The 24244-nt window shown below is 42.9% G+C and overlaps 1 protein-coding gene across 5 annotated transcripts in view; it reads right to left on the reverse strand.

Annotated features, from left to right (window-relative positions):
• LOC124717390 (fasciclin-2) overlaps window positions 1–24244 on the reverse strand; it is a 921178-nt gene that overhangs the window by 894221 nt on the left and 2713 nt on the right. The window lies entirely within an intron of this gene.

Here is a 24244-nt window from a genome sequence, read left to right on the forward strand (position 1 = left end):
GCGGACTAAGCTACAGTTCTCACTCACCTTTGGTGTTTATGGAGAGGACGCTAACCAGAGTTTGGTGAGTATAGAATGTTGTTAAGATTCGTTCTTTTGCCGCGCTTGCAGCGGGAAGGTGATGTGATGTTCCGACAGGATGTGAAATGCAATGTGAACTGCAAGACGTGGGGCTATTTCCCTGGCCAGCACGATATCTGGAGCCTGGACTTGTCTCCAATCGAGCATGGGTGGGATATGATAGGACGAGAAGGCGCTCGAACGACCACTTACAGGACTAAGGGAACAGGTCGAGCAGGCGTGGCATAACGTATGCCAGGACAGTATTCGGCATCTGTAGGACCGACTGGATGATGAGTTAGCGCCTGCTTTACCGCCCGCGGAGACTACGCCACATACTAACATTGCTATTTCAGCATGGGTCGACACCTTGTACCTCAGAACACCAGCACTACTGATCTGTAAATGTAATCATTTCATACACAACAATAAATCTCGAGAGAATTTCAAACCTCGAAAAACATGAACTTTTTCGTCGAGTAATAAATTTATCAAGTGGCTAGTTACTCTTTTGTGTGAAATTCTCCACATGGTCAACAAAGTACATGGCTAAAGGTCAAAAAAAAAAATGATGTTTGAGAAAGGCTTAACTGCAGTGATTACTTTCACTTCTTATTAAAAGCTGTGCATAATGCTGACTGTTTAATTACAGAACAGTGATTTTATAAATCAAGTACAGACCATATTGCTTCAAAGACGTGCACATAACTTACTTGCATTACAGGTTTGTAATAGTGCTCTCTCATTTATTAATTTGTGTTTATGTGCATATTATTACCGTTTTGCTAGGATTGTTTGCCCTAAGCCTAACACAGTCCTTATCTTAGACAACAGTATTTGGGGACCCCACACCTTACACTGAACCAGGACTTCAGGAAATTTTACAGCGAAAGTGTTCATAGAAGTTAGTAAACATTTGTGCAGTTAAAGTCATAGCTGGCAACTCTTTACTACAACCACAAAAGATGCAGGGTCCCAATGCTTCACTTATGACCTGCACAATGCTTAGGTTTCTATGCTCTCTGTGAAAGCAAAGAGTTTCCGTGTTAGTTAAACAGTTTGATTTCAAATGGCTCTGAGCACTATGGGACTTAACTACTAAGGTCATCAGTCCCCAGAACTTAGAACTACTTAAACCTAAATAACCTAAGGACATCACACACATCCATGCCCGAGGCAGGATTCGAACCTGCGACCGTAGCGGTCGCGCGGCTCCAGACTGCAGCGCTTAGAACCGCTCGGCCACTCCGGCCGGCAGTTTGATCTCAATATTACTATCTTTCAGTATTGAAATATTACAACAACCACATGTCCAATTTATCTGTGCTTCTTGCTTACTACGTGCCACTCTGTAATGGGCATTATCCTTCACTTTAATGCAGGCAGTATATGTTAGCGAGAAAGAGTTTGTTGCTAATAATTTTAAATTACTGGTCTGTGTTGCTCATGGCTGAGCTACTAATACATGCTAGGCTATGCTGTTGTTTTCGTGATATATTTACCAAACACCTTTCAGTTGCAAGTAAAATTTACAACAGCACTTAGTTTATTTTGTTAGCAGTATATTCACTTGGAATCACTTTGCATAATTAAGCTGGCGACTGTTTTCGATTTACGTGACCACAGTTTTACTTCCCAACGATAATACCCTTGGTTCGATCCCACTAAAATAACCCGTACTCCCTTTCTATGCGTAATCTTTCAGGTAACATAACATAGTCCGACTTCCATTAGCACTAGATCACGGTCTAATTTAATTACTGTCGAAGGAGTAACGTTTAGAGGACTTGCTCCCGTAGTAATAACCTGTGGCGTTATAAGCTGAATAAAGTACGGTTTTAAAATGCGACCTGCTGGAATCTTGTCTTTCCTCAGAATCACAAGCCTCCTGCTATCTGTGGAGTTGAGCAAACAGGAAACGTGTCTGGCCAGCGCACGTAGCATTCAGGGAACGTTACAAGGCCTCATAAGGAAAACGCACAGCTCCTTGCAGGCCACGCTACGAGAGAGTTTACAATAAGACTGCTATAACATGAGTTGAACGGGCCGCTCACTATGTTTTCCCCAAAGTACAGGAAATTCATATTTGTCTACATTCGAGTCACGATGCGAGTGGAGATTTCTAATCAAATGAATTGAAGAATTCATGGTAAATACGGCTGGTTGCTCAGCTGCCAGTGACTATTGCAAAAACGTTTTTCGCATATTTAGATTTTCTAATGACCCCGAACGAAAAATAATTTATACAACTGAGTTTCTTCCCCCAGTCGAAAAATTCACTGACGCAGTTCTTACCAAATTTTTTCGATTTCTCAGATATTTTCGCTGATGGCAAAGTAAAGAAGAATATTTATTCTGATTTTTAGGTCATTATAATAAACACACATAAACAAAGTAAATAATATATATGAAGATGTTATCTGTTCTTTCGAACATTTCCGAAAGAACAGATACGCTCTTCATATATATATATATATATATATATATATATATATATATATATATATATAGTTAAGGCTCACCGGCCATTTCTTCTGTGCAGACAGTGCCCGAACTCTTACGGGAATCGGCAGTAAAGCCGCGAGTAATGAGTATAATGGGCGGGGGCACTGTGAATATAGTGCGGGAGTCGTGCCAGAGATAAGTCCCTGCAGCCGCACTATCCTCTGTGTCAGCGGTGGCCCAGCTGGATAGAGCGTCTGCCATGTAAGCAGGAGATTCCGGCTTCGAGTCCCGGTCGGGGCACACATTTTCAACTGTCCCCGTTGACTTATATCAACGCCCGTAGGCAACCATGTGTATTCATTTCAGTGTAAATAATACTTAACCCCATCTATTATATAGGTACAGTGGGATGAGTGATAATTAAGATATATTTATGGCGGATTAGTCATTGTGAGCAACTATTATCACATTCAAAGAACAAAGCTAACTAAAATATAGTAAAGTATACAAAATGAATACTGTTTAAATGATAGATGCAACTATTAATAAAAATTAGTCTCATAGGCCTTTTCCAAGAGCCGATACATGGGCAAGAACTAACAAATGGTTCAAATGGCTCTGAGCACTATGGGACTTGACATCTGAGGTCATTTGTCCCCTAGAACTTAGAACTATTTCAACATAACTAACCTAAGGACATCACACACATCCATGCCCGAGGCAGGATTCGAACCTGCGACTGTAACAGCCGCGTGGTTCCGGACTGAAGCGCCTAGAACCCTCGGCCACATCCAAAAACTAACAAGCAGGCTTCATATCGACTTCTTAACTCTGTACATCTAATATTTACGAACTACGATGCATGTTCCTAGCCCATATTTCTATAGCCGTGTAATATTACAAATAATTTCTATTCTTCAGTCATATAAAAAGGACATTCTAAACCTATCATTAATTACTGTTCAGTACACTTCATACGTGCGACATCACGTATTTTATAAGAAATATGCTATAAAGTTGCGTGAATAGGTTAGTCACCCACAAGGTAAACCTTACAGAATCTTCAAATTTGATGGCGGGCGATTCTGCCTATATATATGCAAGGGAGCCGTCGCGTGAGCCATCAAGGAAGGGTGAGCTAAGATAATCACATACCAAAATATCGATACCTTTTCGTAACGGTACCGATATAAATTGACGATATCCAAATCTAAAATGTGTAGATTAATCGATAAGAAAGACTGACTATAGAAAGTGATATCTTTTCATGCCTACAGTCGTTCCTTGACTCATAGGCCCTATAGTTCTCATCGGCAGATTTATTGCCTACTCCAGCTACTACCAATGTTTGCAATCTAACAGTAAATGTCTTACAAAAGGGTTAATTTAATTTCATATTCAGTACTACAAATGAGCACTGGCTTTGAACATGAACGTATCTACACTCCTGGAAATTGAAATAAGAACACCGTGAATTCATTGTCCCAGGAAGGGGAAACTTTATTGACACATTCCTGGGGTCAGATACATCACATGATCACACTGACAGAACCACAGGCACATAGACACAGGCAACAGAGCATGCACAATGTCGGCACTAGTACAGTGTATATCCACCTTTCGCAGCAACGCAGGCTGCTATTCTCCCATGGAGACGATCGTAGAGATGCTGGATGTAGTCCTGTGGAACGGCTTGCCATGCCATTTCCACCTGGCGCCTCAGTTGGACCAGCGTTCGTGCTGGACGTGCAGACCGCGTGAGACGACGCTTCATCCAGTCCCAAATATGCTCAATGGGGCCGGCCGCGGTGGTCTAGCGGTTCTGGCGCTGCAGTCCGGAACTGCGGGACTGCTACGGTCGCAGGTTCGAATCCTGCCTCGGGCATGGGTGTGTGTGATGTCCTTAGGTTAGTTAGGTTTAAGTAGTTCTAAGTTCTAGGGGACTTATGACCTAAGATGTTGAGTCCCATAGTGCTCAGAGCCATTTGAACCATTTTTGCTCAATGGGGGACAGATCCGGAGATCTTGCTGGCCAGGGTAGTTGACTTACACCTTCTAGAGCACGTTGGGTGGCGCGGGATACATGCGGACGTGCATTGTCCTGTTGGAACAGCAAGTTCCCTTGCCGGTCTCGGAATGGTAGAACGATGGGTTCGATGACGGTTTGGATGTACCGTGCACTATTCAGTGTCCCCTCGACGATCACCAGTGGTGTACGGCCAGTGTAGGAGATCGCTCCCCACACCATGATGGCGGGTGTTGGCCCTGTGTGCCTCGGTCGTATGCAGTCCTGATTGTGGCGCTCACCTGCATGGCGCCAAACACGCATACGACCATCATTGGCACCAAGGCAGAAGCGACTCTCATCGCTGAAGACGACACGTCTCCATTCGTCCCTCCATTCACGCCTGTCGCGACACCACTGGAGGCGGGCTGCACGATGTTGGGGCGTGAGCGGAAGACGGCCTAACGGTGTGCGGGACCGTAGCCCAGCTTCATGGAGACGGTTGCGAATGGTCCTCGCCGATACCCCAGGAGCAACAGTGTCCCTAATTTGCTGGGAGCAACAGTGTCCCTAATTTGCTGGGAAGTGGCGGTGCGGTCCCCTACGGCACTGCGTAGGATCCTACCGTCTTGGCGTGCATCCGTGCGTCGCTGCGGTCCGGTCCCAGGTCGACGGGCACGTGCACCTTCCGCCGACCACTGGCGACAACATCGATGTACTGTGGAGACCTCACGCCCCACGTGTTGAGCAATTCGGCGGTACGTCCACCCGGCCTCCCGCATGCCCACTATACGCCCTCGCTCAAAGTCCGTCAACTGCACATACGCTTCACGTCCACGCTGTCGCGGCATGCTACCAGTGTTAAAGACTGGGATGGAGCTCCGTATGCCACGGCAAACTGGCTGACACTGACGGCGGCGGTGCACAAATGCTGCGCAGCTAGCGCCATTTGACGGCCAACACCGCGGTTCCTGGTGTGTCCGCTGTGCCGTGCGTGTGATCATTGCTTGTACGGCCCTCTCGCAGTGTCCGGAGCAAGTACGGTGGGTCTGACACACCGGTGTCAATGTGTTCTTTTTTCCATTTCCAGGAGTGTATATAGTGTATTCATGAAAGCTGGTTACTTCAGTGTGTCACTTCTACCGTTGCAAATGATCGGTACGAGATGCAAAACGAACACGATCGGTGTCATCATTGTATGAGAATGGTGGAAATTACCACTGCCTGCTACCAAATGTGAGGCAGAATGTACGCTTCCCTTATCACCAGAGTGTCTGGGTCATGAAACGATAGACGCACTGTACAAGTAACGCAGATTCGGCACAAGAGTCACACACTTTACTGCACTGGTATTTAATGAGAGGCCGGCCGGGGTGGCCGAGGGGTTCTAGGCGCTACAGTCTGGAGCCGACGCGACCGCTACGGTCGCAGGTTCGAATCCTGCCTCGGGCATGGATGTGTGTGACGTCCTTAGGTTAGTTAGGTTTAAGTAGTTCTAAGTTGTAGGGGACTGATGACCTCAGAAGTTAAGTCCCATAGTGCTCAGAGGCATTTGAACCATATTTAATGAGAAATGGACTCTGGCTATGTGAAATGTTCGTGGTAAGTACAGTATTCATGAACAGAACTCATATCAGAAGTGTTTGCTTAAAGCAAAACATATTCCCTGAGAGAATGGGTTTAGTTTTGGGCAAGTTTCGGAGATCGGGTGTTGAGCAAGTAAACGTTGCGGAGTTGGTGTTGAGTCGATGCAGCAGGCAGCTGAAGGGTAATGCATAAGACTCTGTCCAGCAGTGGATGGGGCGGAGTGGCTGACTACTGAGACTCCTATAGCTGGAGTCACGAACGATGGCGGTGGAGTTTAGGCTTGTTCTGCGCACCTACGTCGCGCATTCTCCGACAGCCAATGAGCGTTCAGTAGTGTTCCGAGTGCTCTGTTCTGAATGCCGCAGCTAATGCGAGCATTAAACGTTATCGTAGCGACCTGTTTAGTGAATTTTTATTCCATCTGTTGCGAGTTGTCATTGCTGATGTTGGAGACAAGTGATACATTCCGCATAAGCAAGGGAGATAAACGGGTCCTTCAAGTAGAATGCCGGACATTTGCCACGCCGGACATTTGCCATACTTGCCCCTCGCCAGGTAGCTTATGTAGCGATCCCTCAGGTAAGGGACGCCCTTCCTCGTACTACTTCTGTCCGCTTTCAAACCGCCATCTCCACATCTTACTCGATACAACCAGTACGTAAGGGACCTTCTTCTTCGACATCTTGGCGAAATACAGAGCTTCTTTTCCGAAATCGAAATATTTATAACTATTGGGAAACGAAAGCAATACTGACGACTATGTCAGTATGTAATTAATTCTGCCAAGTATAAGTATAGATCCCTCTGTCTGCTTCCTTTCACGCTTACTGATTGCGATAGAAACAGTGCATCGGCATGGGAGCAACAAGAAAGGAACGATGTAAAGAGAATGCGAATGTACGCTAATCATTCCTTTTTGATCACTGCATTTGTGCCTGCTTTAATTACTATCACTGCATGCCTAAAAGACAATAAGGAAAGAAGAAATGTGAATGTGAATGTTTAATAAAGTGTAGCGGGACAATGTTCAAAACATGACTGAAAATACGTTCACTAAATAGAGATAAGAACATCTATGAATGACATGTCATCTAAGTCGACGTACAATTTTAAAATGTTAGAAATAAGGAAATGAAGTAATACAGAATGCTATGCTTGTAACGTACGTTATTGTTCTACATTGTTTAGCTCTGGTATTTACAGGGTCAGAGAAAGCATCCTAGGTTTTGGAGTGAAAAGCCGTAATAGTGAAGACCTGCACTACGCAAGAAACAAGAAGCACAAGTTAAGGAAAAATAATGTAATGTGTGGGTGTTTTCAGCTCACAAGCGACATTGAAGCAGATAGTTCCTGTAACTTTGTATGGACAGAGGTTATATTCGACAACCGGAATAAATTAATAACTGGGTAAAAACCGACCCCTGGTCTCAGATGAAACATCTGCTGAACATTTCAAAGAAAACTCGAGTCTCATCACAAATAGGTACGCTACTCATAGAATTATAGTTGACAGTGACTTCAATCTACCTTCCGTATGTTGACAAAAATACATTTTCAGACCCTATTGTAGATAGAAAACAACTTACATTATTGTTCTAAATGCTTTTTTAAAATTATTTTGAACAGTTAGTTTACGAGGCCACACAAATTGTAAATGGTTACGAAAACATACTTCACCTCTTAGCTACAAATAATCCTGAGCATCACGACGGATACAGGGATTAGTGAACACACAGTAGTAGCGAGGATCAATTCTGGAACAAAGAAATTCACCAAAACTAAACCCGAAATGTATCTATTTGTAAAAGCAGCTAAAAAGTCGGTTGACGTCTTTCTAAGAGACAGTCTCCAATCCCTCCAAACTATGTAAGTGAAGAACATATGTGGCTTAAGTTCAAAGGAATAGTATCAACAGCACTCGAGAGATTCATACCACATAAATAAGAGACGGAACTGATCCCCCATGGTACACAAAACACGACAGAAAGCTGCTGCAGGGGCACCGAAAAAGGCACGTATAATTTAGACGAACGCAAAATCTCCAAGATTGGTGAAGTTTTACTGAGGCTCGAAATTTGGTACGTATTTCAAAGCAAGATGAATTTAATAGTTTCCACAACGAAAGTCTCTCTGGAAATATGGCAGAAAATCCAAAGAGATTCTGGTCCTATGTTAAGTACACCAGCGGAAAGGTTCACTAAGTACCTTTACTGCGCGACAGCGATAAGGTGGAGGAGAGGGAGACAAGGGACCCTACCTTTCGGAGCAGGTAAAATCGTGGCAAATGTCCGCACACCCTTCAAGTATGCGCGTACCGCAACTGTCGCTTGGAATCGTCAACAGTGCATTCCTCGCCCGAGCCCCGACATGCGCGGCGGATGGGACTGCAGTATTCAGTCGCTTTTCGTGCCGGCGTTGTGGCGGCCCTGGAGCGTCTGAGCGGCCGGTTCCGTAGAACGAGCACAGCAAGGCACGGAGCTCACTGCACGGCAGGTGGCGGGGAAATACGAGCCCGCCACAAAGCCTCTCCCCCCCCCCCCTTCAGCGGGCACAATGCCCAGCCGCTACCTGCTACCTGTCCGTCTGCCTCTACACCACACTATACCTGCAGCGGGCACGACGCCTCTTTGCCAGCCAACACACAGCCTGCGGCCAGGCGGCCTCTCCACCTGCTGCCCCCATTCACGTGTCCCTTAACAGGCCTTCACATTGTCAAACCGGCAATATATAAATCGTCCGAGGGCGCTCACTGACGTACTCGCAACACTAAAAACATTATTTACTTGTAATTTCAGCTACCCGTCACTTTTATTTGTTGTTTAATCTAACATAGTACAACGCGTTCCGAACATGTTCTGCTCATCGTCAGGCGTTTATCAAAGTAAAGAGAGGAATTCCGCAAGGCTCAGTGCTTGGCCCTTTCCTGTTCGTCGTTTACATCAATGACTTCTCAAATTATATGCCATGCAACAATGTACTGTATGCTGATGATATGACACTAATAACAGATGGAGAAAATATGCAAGATGTCATAGAATACAACAAGTTAGTAACTGAAATGAGCAATGACTGGAGCAGAGACAACCTTTTATCAATAAACAAATTGAAAACTGAAGAAATTTACTTCATCCTGAAACCAATTGAACAGAATACAAAAAATGTCAAGTTACTAGGTTTACATATAGATCAAAAACTTACGAGGGCAGTTCAATAAGTAATGCAACACATTTTGTTTCTCGGCCAATTTTGGTTGAAAAAACCGGAAATTTCTTGTGGAATATTTTCAAACATTCCCGCTTCGTCTCGTATAGTTTCATTGACTTCCGACAAGTGGCAGCGCTGTACGGAGCTGTTAAAATGGCGTCTGTAACGGATGTGCGTTGCAAACAACGGGCAGTGATCGAGTTTCTTTTGGCGGAAAACCAGGGCATCTCAGATATTCATAGGCGCTTGCAGAATGTCTACGGTGATCTGGCAGTGGACAAAAGCACAGTTAGTCGTTGGGCAAAGCGTGTGTCATCATCGCCGCAAGGTCAAGCAAGACTGTCTGATCTCCCGCGTGCGGGCCGGCCGTGCACTGCTGTGACTCCTGCAATGGCGGAGCGTGCGAACACACTCGTTCGAGATGATCGACGGGTCACCGTCAAACAACTCAGTGCTCAACTTGACATCTCTGTTGGTAGTGCTGTCACAATTGTTCACCAGTTGGGATATTCAAAGGTTTGTTCCCGCTGGGTCCCTCGTTGTCTAACCGAACACCATAAAGAGCAAAGGAGAACCATCTGTGCGGAATTGCTTGCTCGTCATGTGGCTGAGGGTGACAATTTCTTGTCAAAGATTGTTACAGGCGATGAAACATGGGTTCACCACTTCGAACCTGAAAAAAACGGCAATCAATGGAGTGGCGCCACACCCACTTTCCTACCAAGAAAAAGTTTAAAGCCATACCCTCAGCCGGTAAAGTCATGGTTACAGTCTTCTGGGACGCTGAAGGGGTTATTCTGTTCGATGTCCTTCCCCTTGGTCAAACGATCAACTCTGAAGTGTATTGTGCTACTCTTCAGAAACTGAAGAAACGACTTCAGCGTGTTCGTAGGCACAAAAATCTGAACGAACTTCTCCTTCTTCATGACAACGGAAGACCTCACACAAGTCTTCGCACCCGAGAGGAGCTCACAAAACTTCAGTGGACTGTTCTTCCTCATGCACCCTACAGCCCCGATCTCGCACCGTCGGATTTCCATATGTTTGGCCCAATGAAGGACGCAATCCGTGGGAGGCACTACGCGGATGATGAAGAAGTTATTGATGCAGTACGACGTTGGCTCCGACATCGACCAGTGGAATGTTACCGTGCAGGCATACAGGCCCTCATTTCAAGGTGGCGTAAGGCCGTAGCATTGAATGGAGATTACGTTGAAAAATAGTGTTGTGTAGCTAAACGATTGGGGAATAACCTGGTGTATTTCAATGCTGAATAAAACAACCCCTGTTTCAGAAAAAAAATGTGTTGCATTACTTATTGAACTGCCCTCGTACATGGGACAGACACACAAATTATCTATGTGGCAAACTTGCTCCAACTCTCCATTACACAACCTGAGACACGTTATCAGTAAAAATCTGCTAATCTCCATATATTTTGCTTTTTTCCATTCACAACTGTAATACGGGGTACTTCTTTGGGGTAGGTCAGTGGGTTCAAGTACCATCTTCAAGTGTCAGAAGACAGCAGTCAGGCGCATTTTAGGACTAGCACAAAGACAAAGTTGCAAAAATAATTTTAAAGAACTAAAGATAACGACACTACCTAGTATATACGTTTATAATTGTTTAATATATGCAAAAGAGAACGTAAAGAGCTTTAATTTAAGATCTGAAGTGCATGTTCATAATACTCGAAATAATAGTAACATAGACCTACCATACACTAGGCTGAGATTAACACAAAAGAGCCATAAACACCTTAGCTTGAAATTTTATAACAAACTCCCACAGGCTGTGAGCGAACTACCAATGAATAACTTTACGCAAACAATTGAAGTGTGGCTCAAATGTACGCCATATTACTCACTTGATGAGTTTCTAAACAGTGACACAAAAGAGATATGCTACATGAAACAAAAAACTGCCATATGAATTATACCTATATGTTTGTGACAGTAATGTACCAACAAAGACTTTTTACATGGATACGTAAGATGTACCATAAATATATCTTGATGCTACTGTATATTTAACTGTTATGTTTTAATATTATTATTATTATTATTATCATTATTATTACTACTGTGAATGAATAATTGACGTATTATCAATATTACTTTAGCATGCATATCTGCTTGCCCTGCACAGGCACAATTATGTACAATAATAATTATTGTAATTTTTAAAAAAATGTATTGAACACACTGGCAATGCCAACTGTATGGTAAACATACTGAGAGGCAAATAAAGATTGAATAGAAATGGAACGAAGAGAAATTTGACTAGAAGAAGGGATCGCTTGGTAGGGCATACTCTGAGGCATCAAGGGATCACCAATTTAGTATTGCAGGGCAGCGTGGAGGGTAAAAATCGTAGAGGGAGACCAAGAGATGAATACACTAAGCAGATTCAGAAGGATGTAGGTAGCAGTATGCACTGGGAGATGAAGAACCTTGCACAGGATAGAGTAGCATGGAGAGCTGCATCAAACCAGTCTCTGGACTGAAGACCACAACAACAACATTCTATTCTAGTCTATACATCCATGTATACAGAGTAACGTCACTTAAAAATAAATTGTCTTAAACTAAATTAACCTAGAACTTTTTGTCCATTGTTCGTTATTGTAGTAGCATTTGGGGAGAGGGCGGGAGGGAGCAGTGGGTGGCCAGAAATCGATGTCAGTGACGTTCGAAACGCGTTGTATTATGTTAGAGTAAACATAAAACAAATAAAAGTGACCGGTAGCAGAAATTATAAATAAATAAATATCCCACACAGTCACGGTTCACAAACGTAGCCACATGGCCGAAAATAATAAAAACATTGACGAGCAATACTGATGGCCCTCGAAATATTTCAGCATTGCCAATACATACATCGTTCAGAAGTTTGATGACAACTAGGACCACAGCCGTAGTGCAATTTTCAAATAAAACAGCTTTTCGCTGTTAAAACATAAATACATCGTTGTCGACGAGTTCAAGAATTCAAGTACCTGGATTCCCTGCTGACTAATGCAAGTGAAGTGATGAAAGATATGCATCTACGAATAATAGAACGCCAGTCGCACGTTCTATAGGCTGAAAAATTTATTCAAGTCACGACTAATGTCACATAAGAATATGATCCTGCTGTACGTAACACTAGTATGGCCGGTACTTTCGTATGGTAGTCAATCTTGGACGACATCAGCAACAACTTAAGAAGCAATGTATCCCTTCGAGAGGAAGGTACTTCGAGAGACCTGGTGTCCCTTCTACAATATTATGGAACGTCAATGCGAACGAAGAACGAAAGAAGACCCGTACCAACTGTTTGGCAAAGCCCAATGGGCCAGAGAGGCTTTATTTGTTGATTAGACCCAGAAAATATTAGATACAGGCTCCCAGGTAGATGCCATTTTCCTTGACTTCCGGAAGGCGTTCGATACAGTTCCGCACTGTCGCCTGATAAACAAAGTAAGAGCCTACGGAATATCAGACCAGCTGTGTGGCTGGATTGAAGAGCTTTTAACAAACACAACACAGCATGTTGTTCTCAATGGAGAGACGTCTACAGACGTTAAAGTAACCTCTGCCGTGCCACAGGGGAGTGTTATGGGACCATTGCTTTTCACAATATATATAAATGACCTAGTTGATAGTGTCGGAAGTTCCATGCGGCTTTTCGCGGATGATGCTGTAGTATACAGAGAAGTTGCAGCATTAGAAAATTGCATCGAAGTGCAGGAAGATCTGCAGCGGATAGGCACTTGGTGCAGGGAGTGCCAACTGACCCTTAACATAGACAAATGTAATGTATTGCAAATACATAGAAAGAAGGATCCTTTATTGTATGATTATACGATAGCGGAACAAACACTGGTAGCAGTTACTTCTGTAAAATATCTGGGAGTATGCGTGCGGAACGATTTGAAGTGGAATGATCATATAAAATTAGTTGTTGGTAAGGCGGGTACCAGGTTGAGATTCATTGGGAGAGTCCTTAGAAAATGTAGTCCATCAACAAAGGAGGTAGCTTACAAAACACTCGTTCGACCTATACTTGAGTCTTGCTCATCAGTGTGGGATCCGTACCAGATCGGGTTGACGGAGGAGATAGAGAAGATCCAAAGAAGAGCGGCGCGTTTCGTCACAGGGTTATTTGGTAAGCGTGATAGTGTTACGGAGATGTTTAGCAAACTCAAGTGGCAGACTCTTCAAGACAGGCGCTCTGCATCGCGGTGTAGCTTGCTGTCCAGGTTTCGAGAGGGTGCGTTTCTGGATGAGGTATCGAATATATTGCTTCCTCTTACCTATACCTCCCGAGGAGACCACGAATGTAAAATTAGAGAGATTCGAGCGCTCACGGAGGCTTTCCGGCAGTCGTTCTCCCCGCGAACCATACGCGACTGGAACAGGAAAGGGAGGTAATGACAGTGACACGTAAAGTGCCCTCCGCCACACACCGTTGGGTGGCTTGCGAAGTATAAATGTAGATGTAGAACAGTGGTTTGGCCATATCCTTCGAGCTGATAGGTCCCTCCTAAACCGAGTCGTCCACTCTCCGCCTGCTGGAAAACTCACATGGGCGCGCTGGAAGGACAGAGTATTAACAGTCCTCGAACTAGTGGAGCCGACAACGGTGGAAGATGCACCTGGAGAACGGCAACGGCGCACCGCCATCTTCACTGGATACCTCCTCTGTTCTGACTGACCGACTGGCCTTTTTCTCGTGCTCCTGTATTATGTTCTTTTATAATAATTCATTGAGAAGTTTTTTGTCCTTTCTCTCCTATTTCTTCTCCTTTTGTATTGTGATTATTTCTTTTGTTTTCTGCAACAGGCCATAAAGGCTCGTTAACGCAATGAATGATTATGATGACTGGCAATACATACTGAACGTTTGAGATTACACAATAACATATTAAAGTTTGACAACATTCTCCATTCACATGTTGACAGAGCTTCATGAACCAACCACAATGCCTCTGTGTGAACCGTTTATGTTTTCAATTCGCCTTTCTGCAAACCATGCATCCGACTGAATTTTTCAAGTAGCCTTTCAACACAAAACAAGGGCAGTTAGTGTACATACGATTTCAGGACAGTCAGCGGAGGATTCTCTATGCCACTGCCTACTTTATTAATTTGAACATACACGTAGGTTGGTGAAATACACGAAAGTTTGGAGATACGCTTCTATTTTGAAAAAGACGCCATATATCTGCAACGACTAGTAAGAGATCTGCGTATCGGTTGTCGATTTCGCCACATTATCACAAAACGTCGAAAACACTGTTTTGCGTTAATTACCTAAACATGTCATTGCCTGGCAGATATAATTGCTTCACGGGTTTCCATACAATTTAACTAATTGTTTCTGATAATATTACAGAACTAAATTTCAAAGATTCGATTGGCCTCCCTGTCGCCAGGATCTCGAAGTTACTCCTAATCTCTCGTCAAACGCGACTGGTCCCATGTTAACGTATGCAATTTCTTCTCTATTTCATTAGTTTTGTTTTTTTTCAGATATGCATTTCTTTCCAATGTAGTAATTCTTCCATTTATTGCCAATTATTCTCGTCGTTTTCCTCAATAGCTTCTTCAATGCACTTAGCTTTACTAATTCGACATTTTTTTAACAATTCGTGTTTGTTTTTTTGACGCATATTTAATATTTGTCACGAATTTGCAGTTCAGCTGAAATTTCGCATTTTCCTTTCCCAATTTTGTTGTAAACTTAATATTTGAAGTAATGCTATTAGTATTATATGAAGCGATAATGAGTATTTTGCCTTGGGTCGTATCTTAATGTATGCGTTGGAAAACGTGCTGATCGAAGTGAGAGAGAATCTGATGGAAGAATATGAATAAATAATCACTGAGGTTTGTCTCGCGACAATGTTAACTTAATATTTCTAATAATGTTTTGTTAAAAAGGGAAACAGCGAACGAAGAAGAGCATTTAAGATCCCGTGGACAACTAGACCATCAATGACGGAGTATAGCACGGGTTGCGAAGTAAATGAGTCGCGTCCTTCATGTCTGCACACACTGTACACCGTTTGACGCAGAATACGGGAAACCCAGTTACTGACGGCCAGGCGGTTATTCGAACCCAGCACCTTCTACGTAAGAGCCCAGCGTTTTAAACATGGCGGCACCTCGCAGGTTTGCCACACTGGAACACATCCTCAACACAGGCCTCTCTACACGGTGCACGGCACGTGCTACTGCACACGTTCAATATTTATTGACAAGAATAGTTTGTCCAACCTTCACTGTACTGAAGCAACCCACATACCATCAGTATAATGGCAATATTGTCAGTTGGCAACGCAAATAGGATGTCGAACACCCAAAAATGAAACCATTTGCCACAGAGAACAACTCAGAGTTAAACCCAGCTGTGTATATGCATGCGAATGCATAATTTGGACAGAACTGATATACTCGGAATGCGGATAGTCAGAAAAATAATATGTACAATACACATCACAAATCGTTCGAAAGTGAGACGTGGCAAGGAAGTTTACGAAAACATAGATAAAATGTCAGAAGTAATGGCAAAGCTCTACTGAAGGCTAACCAAACTAATCCTGTACTGCTGTAAAAACATATCGACGATAGCATGAATTACGGAAATAATAAAGGAACTACAAAGAAGCATAAAAAATCAGAAATAACAGAAACAAACCTCTCTAAGAATAAAACGATAAATTTACAAGGCTTTCAAAGACAGAAGAAAAAAAGAAATCGGGAACAACATGGACAAAAGAAAGGAAAGAAGACTAAAACTTGTGAAATACTTTGCGCAACGTAAAAGAAGCGCGAGAGGGTTGAGTTTACCTTTGAAACTGGGAAAATATGTAACCTCTCGGAGGGAGCGAGACAACTTAATCCCCTGCTGAGTGCTTGCAACACGCGATGTGACGCAAACAGAAGAGGAAGGAGTGGGGATGCTAAAAGTAATTTATGACGTAAAGGTGGAGCTTTCTGCACTTGTTGACGTATGAAAGCTTCATTTCCTTGAGTGTGGGTATATGAGATTGGTACTACTAGGATACGACTAAAAAAATTAGGCATCAAGTATCACATCTCTAGACTGCAGCTAATCGGAATAGCACTTAAGTAATTAGGAAGGGGACCACGACGTAAACGAAAATGCAACACACATTTCCTGTAGGGCTGAGCACAAGTATCATTTTCATTATTTATCGGGTGTTTTGTGAAGTTGACTATACCTCCAAAACCTCCCAACCATCACTGGTTTTTGTGTCTGGTGCTACCCTTGGAACCGCCGTTGCGCAATATAGTAGCCGTAAGGTGATGGCTCTCGTGGAGAAACAAATGTCTGAAATGGTAGAGATCATAATGTTGTGTTCAGCACGTCATCCGTCTCTTTCGCTTCAACGTATTTTTCGAGGGGGGGGATCGAGCTAGTTCGATAATGTTCTCGAATTTTCGTAGATATGCCTCTGATGTTTCAGAATATTCTCGAATGTTTCAGAATGCAACTTGGGAACGGCGCATACGACTACTGCACTGAACCGCGCTCAAGCAAAATCATCGTAACCGATGAGTTGTGAAACTCAGTTAAGACAGAGGTACAACTCATCGAAAAAGTTTGTCCGCTACAGAAAGGCTACGTTAAGTCATAAACAACGAACTGTCGAGATACCGAACAGTTTTAACAGCGAAACATGACGTAGTTCATCAAACAAATCAGCAAATACGAAATATGATTCCAAGAGAAGAAAAAAAATTTTAATTCATGATGCAATGGTGAAGAACGATGGAAGTGTGAATTTCCCAAAATAATTCCTAAACTCGCCCTATGTTGCCGGTATGCCCTCGCAAAGAAAACTTCTATAAATATGATCATGGTTGCGGAAACATTAATCGAAAAAGACAACGGCAACTATTTATTAATAGCAACAATTTCAGTCAAGTAATTTACCTTTCAGTTTAAAAAAGAATCCAATTTCCAGTAAGATTAGAGTAAAAAAAAAAAAAAAATCCCAGTGCTGTGAGTCAATTTCAAAGAATGGTGTTACTCTATGGACAGCTAGCTATACGTAGCGTCTTCGTATGTAGACCAACCACAAAACTTATTCGTCTTTGTCTCGAAATCAAAACGCCGAATAGTTTGGCAGAACACACTTTGAATACATTAGATGCCATAAAAATGGAATGATTAATTGTACATTTTCTTTCCAATTCATAAAAAAGACGAAACTAAGCGAGTTCGTTTCAGCTATAAAATAAAAGCGAAATATGGCTGCAGAAAGCTTATTTCTAAAAGATTTTCTTATCGCAAATGTGCGTTTCGCGCGTTCTTTCAGATTTCACACCGCTAAACGCCCTACTTCTAAAACGCCGAACACAAGTGTTTCGCACCATGGTGTAACACCTCTACAAATGTCTGCGTGAATCACTTCACTTCAGACGAATGCCAAAGACGCTCATTCGAAGACGATGGCTTCCTTTCGTTTCCTCTGACAAATCTGGCATTCTGACGCACATCACCCGACGTCAATCGGAAAATCTCATGCTGCACTGATGTGGCCCATTGTATAAGAAACTGGTGCCATTTTTTAGGGTAGTTGGGTAGAAATTCTTGCTTTAAGTTACCTGTGGTTTTCCAAAATTGTCGCGGTGGCTGCGATACATTTTTAAAGGCATTCTCGTAAAAAAAAATCACCTCTGTATCTTGCCGCGTTAGCGGTAAGCAATGCATTAAGCTTTCAACAACTTCGTCGTCCACCAAGAATTGATAGTCGAAACTGACGATATGCTTATATTTTGACAATTTTTTAATGTGCTTGGCGTTTGAAAACATATCTATACAGGCGACCAGATCAACAGTTCTTACTAACACGTCTAAAAGCTACACATACACTTGGTAGTGTTCAGATATATAATGCTTCATATCATGTGTTTTGTTTGCTATTCGAAACATAAATCACATCGTACATTATTTTCTTCTTCACAAGCCACTTTCAATGTTACTTAAACAAGCCACTTTCAATGTTACTTAAGTGAGTATATATTAAACTTTGTCATTTCTGGAAATACGCAGTGTACGAAGACAGGTTCTACCTCCACAAGGGTTTCTACATCGCCATTCAAATATTTCTGATAAGTGATTAGGAAATTGCTCACTACGGCCTGCAGTTCACTGTGAGAAATGGCCGCAGTATCTTGACTAAAGTTCACCTCAAGAATGTGGATTTAATTTTTACAAGCCGGTCGAAGTGGCCGTTCGGTTCTAGGCGCTACAGTCTGGAGCCGAGCGACCGCTACGGTCGCAGGTTCGAATCCTGCCTCGGGCATGGATGTGTGTGGCGTCCTTAAGTTAGTTAGGTTTAATTAGTTCTAAGTTCTAGGCGACTGATGTCCTTAGAAGTTAAGTCGCATAGTGCTCAGAGCCATTTGAACCAATTTTTACAATTTCTCTTTTAATGATGTCCCTCAGTGATAAAAATCGCAGGCGGTTCAATCGGACGAATGTGGAGGTTATTGTGTGAAGTAACTAATAATCCACTTAGGTAATTGTTTTCTAACTATTCTTAGACGACTACCTCTGCGTGCAATCAGAATCAGACTAGTACTACTGCCCCCCCCCTCCCCGGTTGCCTCTTTCTCCCCCACATTATCACCTACTTTTAGCACTAATCTGACTGGAACATTTTTATTTTTAAAAAGATGAGAGATAAGCGATATTTAGCTTCTGTGTGTGTGTGTGTATTAGAATGAATGACGAAGGAATTCTTGGTGCATCCCAAGTGCTACACACACTTCCTTCTCTGAAAAGAAAGCCAACTATCTACAGTCAGCTACACACTTGTCACAAAACATTACTCCTCTCCCTTGCAGCACCTGCTCGACCTGGACACAGCAACCCAATTTAAAATCAAATTCATATGTGTGCTCTATTATTACTGTTCATAAATCACTTCATTGCTAAACTGGCAGAAATTGTTAATGCTTTGTGTCTTAACAACTCCAATAATAATAATCATAATTATAACACTGCCTACAGCACTATAGTATTCCTTAAGTAGTTACTGCTGCGTCATGCTGTCAACTAAATCATTTATCTACTTCAAAGCGAGTAACGACGCAATTTCTAAACTACTGCAGGTATTCCTTACGATCTGCAGAAGTTATTTTCTTGTGATATTTAGCATTTGTTACGTATATGTCTTACTTTTATCATCAGCGATGTACGGGGCAAAGCACAACATACGTAAGTACTGGATTCACTATGTGAGAAACCTGTAACCTCCACAATATTAATGCTTGTAATTGAAAAGAAGTAATTATTGATAACTTATATGATCATTTGAAAAGTAATTTAGTTTCGTGTCTGATCGAATCGTTTAGCTTTTACCCCTCAGAAAATTTCAAGGTTGGGAACCAATGACTTAGGTGAAACCATGATCGGCTCTAAAAGTAAGGCGAGGGTCAATTTCTCCATCATGCACCCTATTCAAAAATCCTTCCACAAAATAGTTACGCAAGCAACAGGAAATTCCCATTTGCGAGGAACGACGTTGAACTGATTTTCTGGAGACCTTTCCAGAACATGCCCAATGTTTCCCAGTTTCTTCTTTGAGTACGGTAATTGGTTGTCTATGTTTGCTGTCGAGGGCACTTCCCGTTTCACGAAATTTATTCGTTAATGCATGAATCGTATTCCGATTATGAACTGCTACACCACGAAAGTCCTATTGAAATTATTTCCTCTACGCAAGCGCAGATTTTGCACCTACGTATGAATCTTACGGGAATACTCCTAGGCGAACATAATATTTCGCCATTTCAGTTGAAACACTTTCACTCACTACACTGTATTGCGTCGCCTAACAAACACGTGCTACCTGCGAAAGGTTTCTACGCAGAGGCCTCCAAGCGGAGGGGAACACACTTCCCAGCCTGTGTGAAGGGTTGTTCATTTTGTAAGAATTTACCGACTTCTGTTGGCAGCTGATGCGCTAGCAGGTTACATGCAACAGCCGGCCAAATTATGTCGCGGTGACGATGCGCAATGATCAGGTAATTTATTTGCGCTGCCAGAGACTGTGCTGAAATGGAGAGCTATCGTCGAATGCAGAAGTAACTTCGGATGTGCCCCAGGGAACTATATTGGGACCCTTGCTGTTCATGTTGTGTATTAACGACCTTGCAGACAATATTGATAGAAAAATCAGGCTTTTTGTTGATGATGCAGTTTCCTATAATGATGTACAGTCTGCAAGAAGCTGCATAAATATTGAGGCAGATGTTGATAAGATTTCAAAGTGATGCGGAGATTGGCAACTTGCTCTAAATGTTCAGAAATGTAAAATTTTGCTCTTCATAAAACGAAAAAACGCAGTATCGTATGACTACAATATGGAACCGGCCAACTCACACAAAAACCTGTGGATACACTTTTTATGGATATGAAATGGATGATCACATAGTTTCAGTCGTGGGTAAAGTAGGTGGTAGAATGCGGGGGAAGTGACATCAATCTACAAAAGAGATTGCTTACGAATTACTCGTGTGAAAATATTGCTCAAGTGTTTGGGTCCGTACCAGATAGGACTAACAATGGATATTGAACATATACAGAGAAGGGCAGCACGAGTGATCACAGGCTTGTTTAATCCGTGGGAGTGTGTCACACAGATACTGAACTGGCAGGCTCGTGAAGATAGACGTAAACTACCCAGAGAAAGTCTATTAAGACGTAGTATGAAAGCTTTCACGCTAGGATGACATATCTTCTGGTAAACCTTCCGGGATGTAAGGTCGTGGTCCATGAAACTATTCAGCTCCTAACGTTTCGTCCAGAGCTGCGCTGGACATCTTCAGAGGGGTGTTTCTCCTCCGGTGAGTCTTGCCGACTGCAAGACTCATTGGAGGAGAAACACTCCTCTGAAGATGTCCAGCGCAGCTCTGGACGAAACGTTAGGAGCTGAATAGTTTCATGGACCACGACCTTACATCCCGGAAGGTTTACCAGAAGATCTATTAAGACAGTTTCAAGAAGTGGCTTTAAATGATGATTCTAGGAATATACTCAAACCCCCTACGCATCGGTCACATAGGGATCGTGAGGATAAGATTAAAATAATTACTGCACTCACAGAGGCCTTCAAAAATAATAATTCTTCCCGCGCTCCATACGTGAATGGAAAGGGAAGAAACCCTAATAACTGGCTCAATGGGACTTATCCTCTGCCATGCACCTCACAGTGGTTTGCAGAGTATAGATGTAGATGCTTTCTGAGACGCTGACCGGACCGGACAGCACGATGTCTGCTTCCCAAGTAATCAGCAGCGTGTCCAGGGAGGAAGGGACCTACTCTCTCAAAGACAGGTCTTGTCAAACCGAACTCAAATCTTGCGTCACCAAACGGCCAGACGAATCAATTAAGAATTTAGGAACGCCATTCTCTCCTTTAAACGTGCACTTCACTAAAAAAACATATGTAGTAAAATCATGGACAGTATTCAGTACTATTACGAGATCCATGGTGAAATTTAAAGCGCAGTCCTGATAATTATGGAAGTTTTGACGAGCATCTTTTACGCTCTTAAACACGGGCCCTACACGGGATTCAGGGAACATCTCCAGCCATGTAGGCAAGCTACAGCCAGGAACTTTGTCGCACGAGGAATTTGAGAGCGAAGGTCTTCGGAGAATCAGTATTTTCCATAATGAACGACAACATGGTTTTGTCTTCCGCTACGCAACATTCCTGATGAGGATGTCACATCCTTCTGATGATCATTACAGACTACTTGACCAGTGGACCGAAGCCGAATGACTGGCTGCTTCACTGAGATTAGAAATTTGGCTGGCCCGCCGCCGTCAACATACCGAGCCTTCCACGCTCAGAACCGACATGTCGCAAAAACGATCCAAACGCATCGTTGATGGACTTTACAGAAAGAAAAAAATGGCTTGCTGATTGGGGAGAGAAAATCTGTTACGAACATACATGGCAACTGAAAGTCAATATAGCAGTACAAAGGGTTCAAATGGCTCTGAGCACTGTGGGACTTAACATCTGAGGTAATCAGTCCCCTAGAACTACTTAAACCTAACTAACGCCGGCCGGAGTGGCCGAGCGGTTCTAGGCGCTACAGTCTAGAACCGCGCGACCGCTACGGTTGCAGGTTCGAATCCTGCGCGGTTCCAGACTGAAGCGCATACAGCCGCTCGGCCACAAAGGCCGGCTATAGCGGTACAATCGGAGAACAAAGGAACATATGAAAACACTGACAAGAAGAAGGTACATGATGATAGGTAATGTGTTAAGACTTTACGGAATAGCTTCCATGGTATTAGAGGGAGCTGTAGGGGGTAAAGACTGTAGAGGAAGGCACAGACTGGAAAACATCCAACAAATAATTGAGGACGTAGGGTGCAGTACTGCTCTGAGATGATGAGATTGACACAAGAGGAATTCGTGGCAGACTGCATCAAACCAGTCAGAAGACTCATGCTCCCCCCCCCCCCCCCTCCCACACAAAAAATAAGGAAATAGATATGAAGTAAAAAGTATCTGGCACAGTGACAAATCCCACGCAAGGGTTGCGCTTTTTCCATTTTACATACGGACTTCACACCTGGGATTGTTGCATTCGTACCTGCTGTGGTTGGGCCAAATTCTTACTAGCGACGACATTACACAACATACTGCTAACCGCACAAAGGTGTGTGGAATATATCACACTTAATACATATACCTGTAACTAAATAACGCCCAACGAGGAGACATAAGCTAACTGCCTAATTATGAAATAAAATGTTTATTTCAAAATAAAACGAGCTAAGCTAGAAAATCACTTACTTCAAGAATCTCACGTAAGATCATCAAAAGAGTTCCATGGTTGTCAGGTTCGGAGATAAAGGTAGTTCTGAGTAGAACACAGCTTCATCATCTCCACTATTTAGGAGACGATGATTCAAAAGGGTGCTTCCAATTCATTGATCTTGTGCAACGATCGGAATCTTGATCTTTCTTTTAGATTGTCTGTTATTGGAGTCCATAAATCGCTATGCATTAAATAGTTACAGCCGATTGTAATCGGTATATTTATTTTAAATTGCCCTGTATAAGGAACAGACAAAACGTGTGAGGAAGAAAGATTCGAACATAAGGTGCCATAGACATCGATGACATTAGAGAACCAACGGAGAATAGGTAAGGAAAATGGGGAGCAATCGGTCAGTTGGCTGAAACAATTTACGGAAACTACAGAAAATTTTAATCCCGAGTCTCCTGTGTACGAGTAGCGTAACAACAGAGCTACGTCATCCGACACACGCAAATTCTGTTTTCATTCAGTCGATTAAAACGGGTTGGGTTATTTGTGAAGAAAATACAGAAGATACATCACGAAGAGATAGACTGTGTGCGTAAAGCGGCAAAGAAACATCCCTGCGTTATACATCGGCTGTGGAATTCGGGCGTGGACTTTCCGACTCTTGACACATCCGCAACGTCAGCGGAAATAACACTTTAAAATTCTAATGGTGCTAATGGTGTGTTTGCCCGACGCCCACGTCTTTCCACAGTTAAGCCACGCGGTCAGGCAAGAAACTGTATGGACGTAAGGAGTCCGGGAACAAGCCCAACTCAAAGAACATGAATTAGGAACGTCTCAGGCAATAGGCTACAATAACGATATTACGAATGAAAACTCGTTAAAATGTCCTTCTTGGCCACCCCTCCGTTCCAATGGCGCAAAAAAGTGTACTTACAGAAGTACTCATTCAACGGGCACTGTTTGGAGTGCTACAATCTCACAACTGTTCCGTTACTTTCACTATTCAATTACAATTTAGTAGTATATATCAGAACGATGTGATGTGGTAGTTATTGACACCAGACCAGTATTCAGTACTCGGGAAGGGCGTGGTTCGAATCTCCATTTGGCTATCCTGATT

The sequence above is a fragment of the Schistocerca piceifrons genome, chromosome 9, assembly GCF_021461385.2.
Source record: "Schistocerca piceifrons isolate TAMUIC-IGC-003096 chromosome 9, iqSchPice1.1, whole genome shotgun sequence".
In the NCBI taxonomy this organism is placed as follows: Eukaryota; Metazoa; Arthropoda; class Insecta; order Orthoptera; family Acrididae; genus Schistocerca; species Schistocerca piceifrons.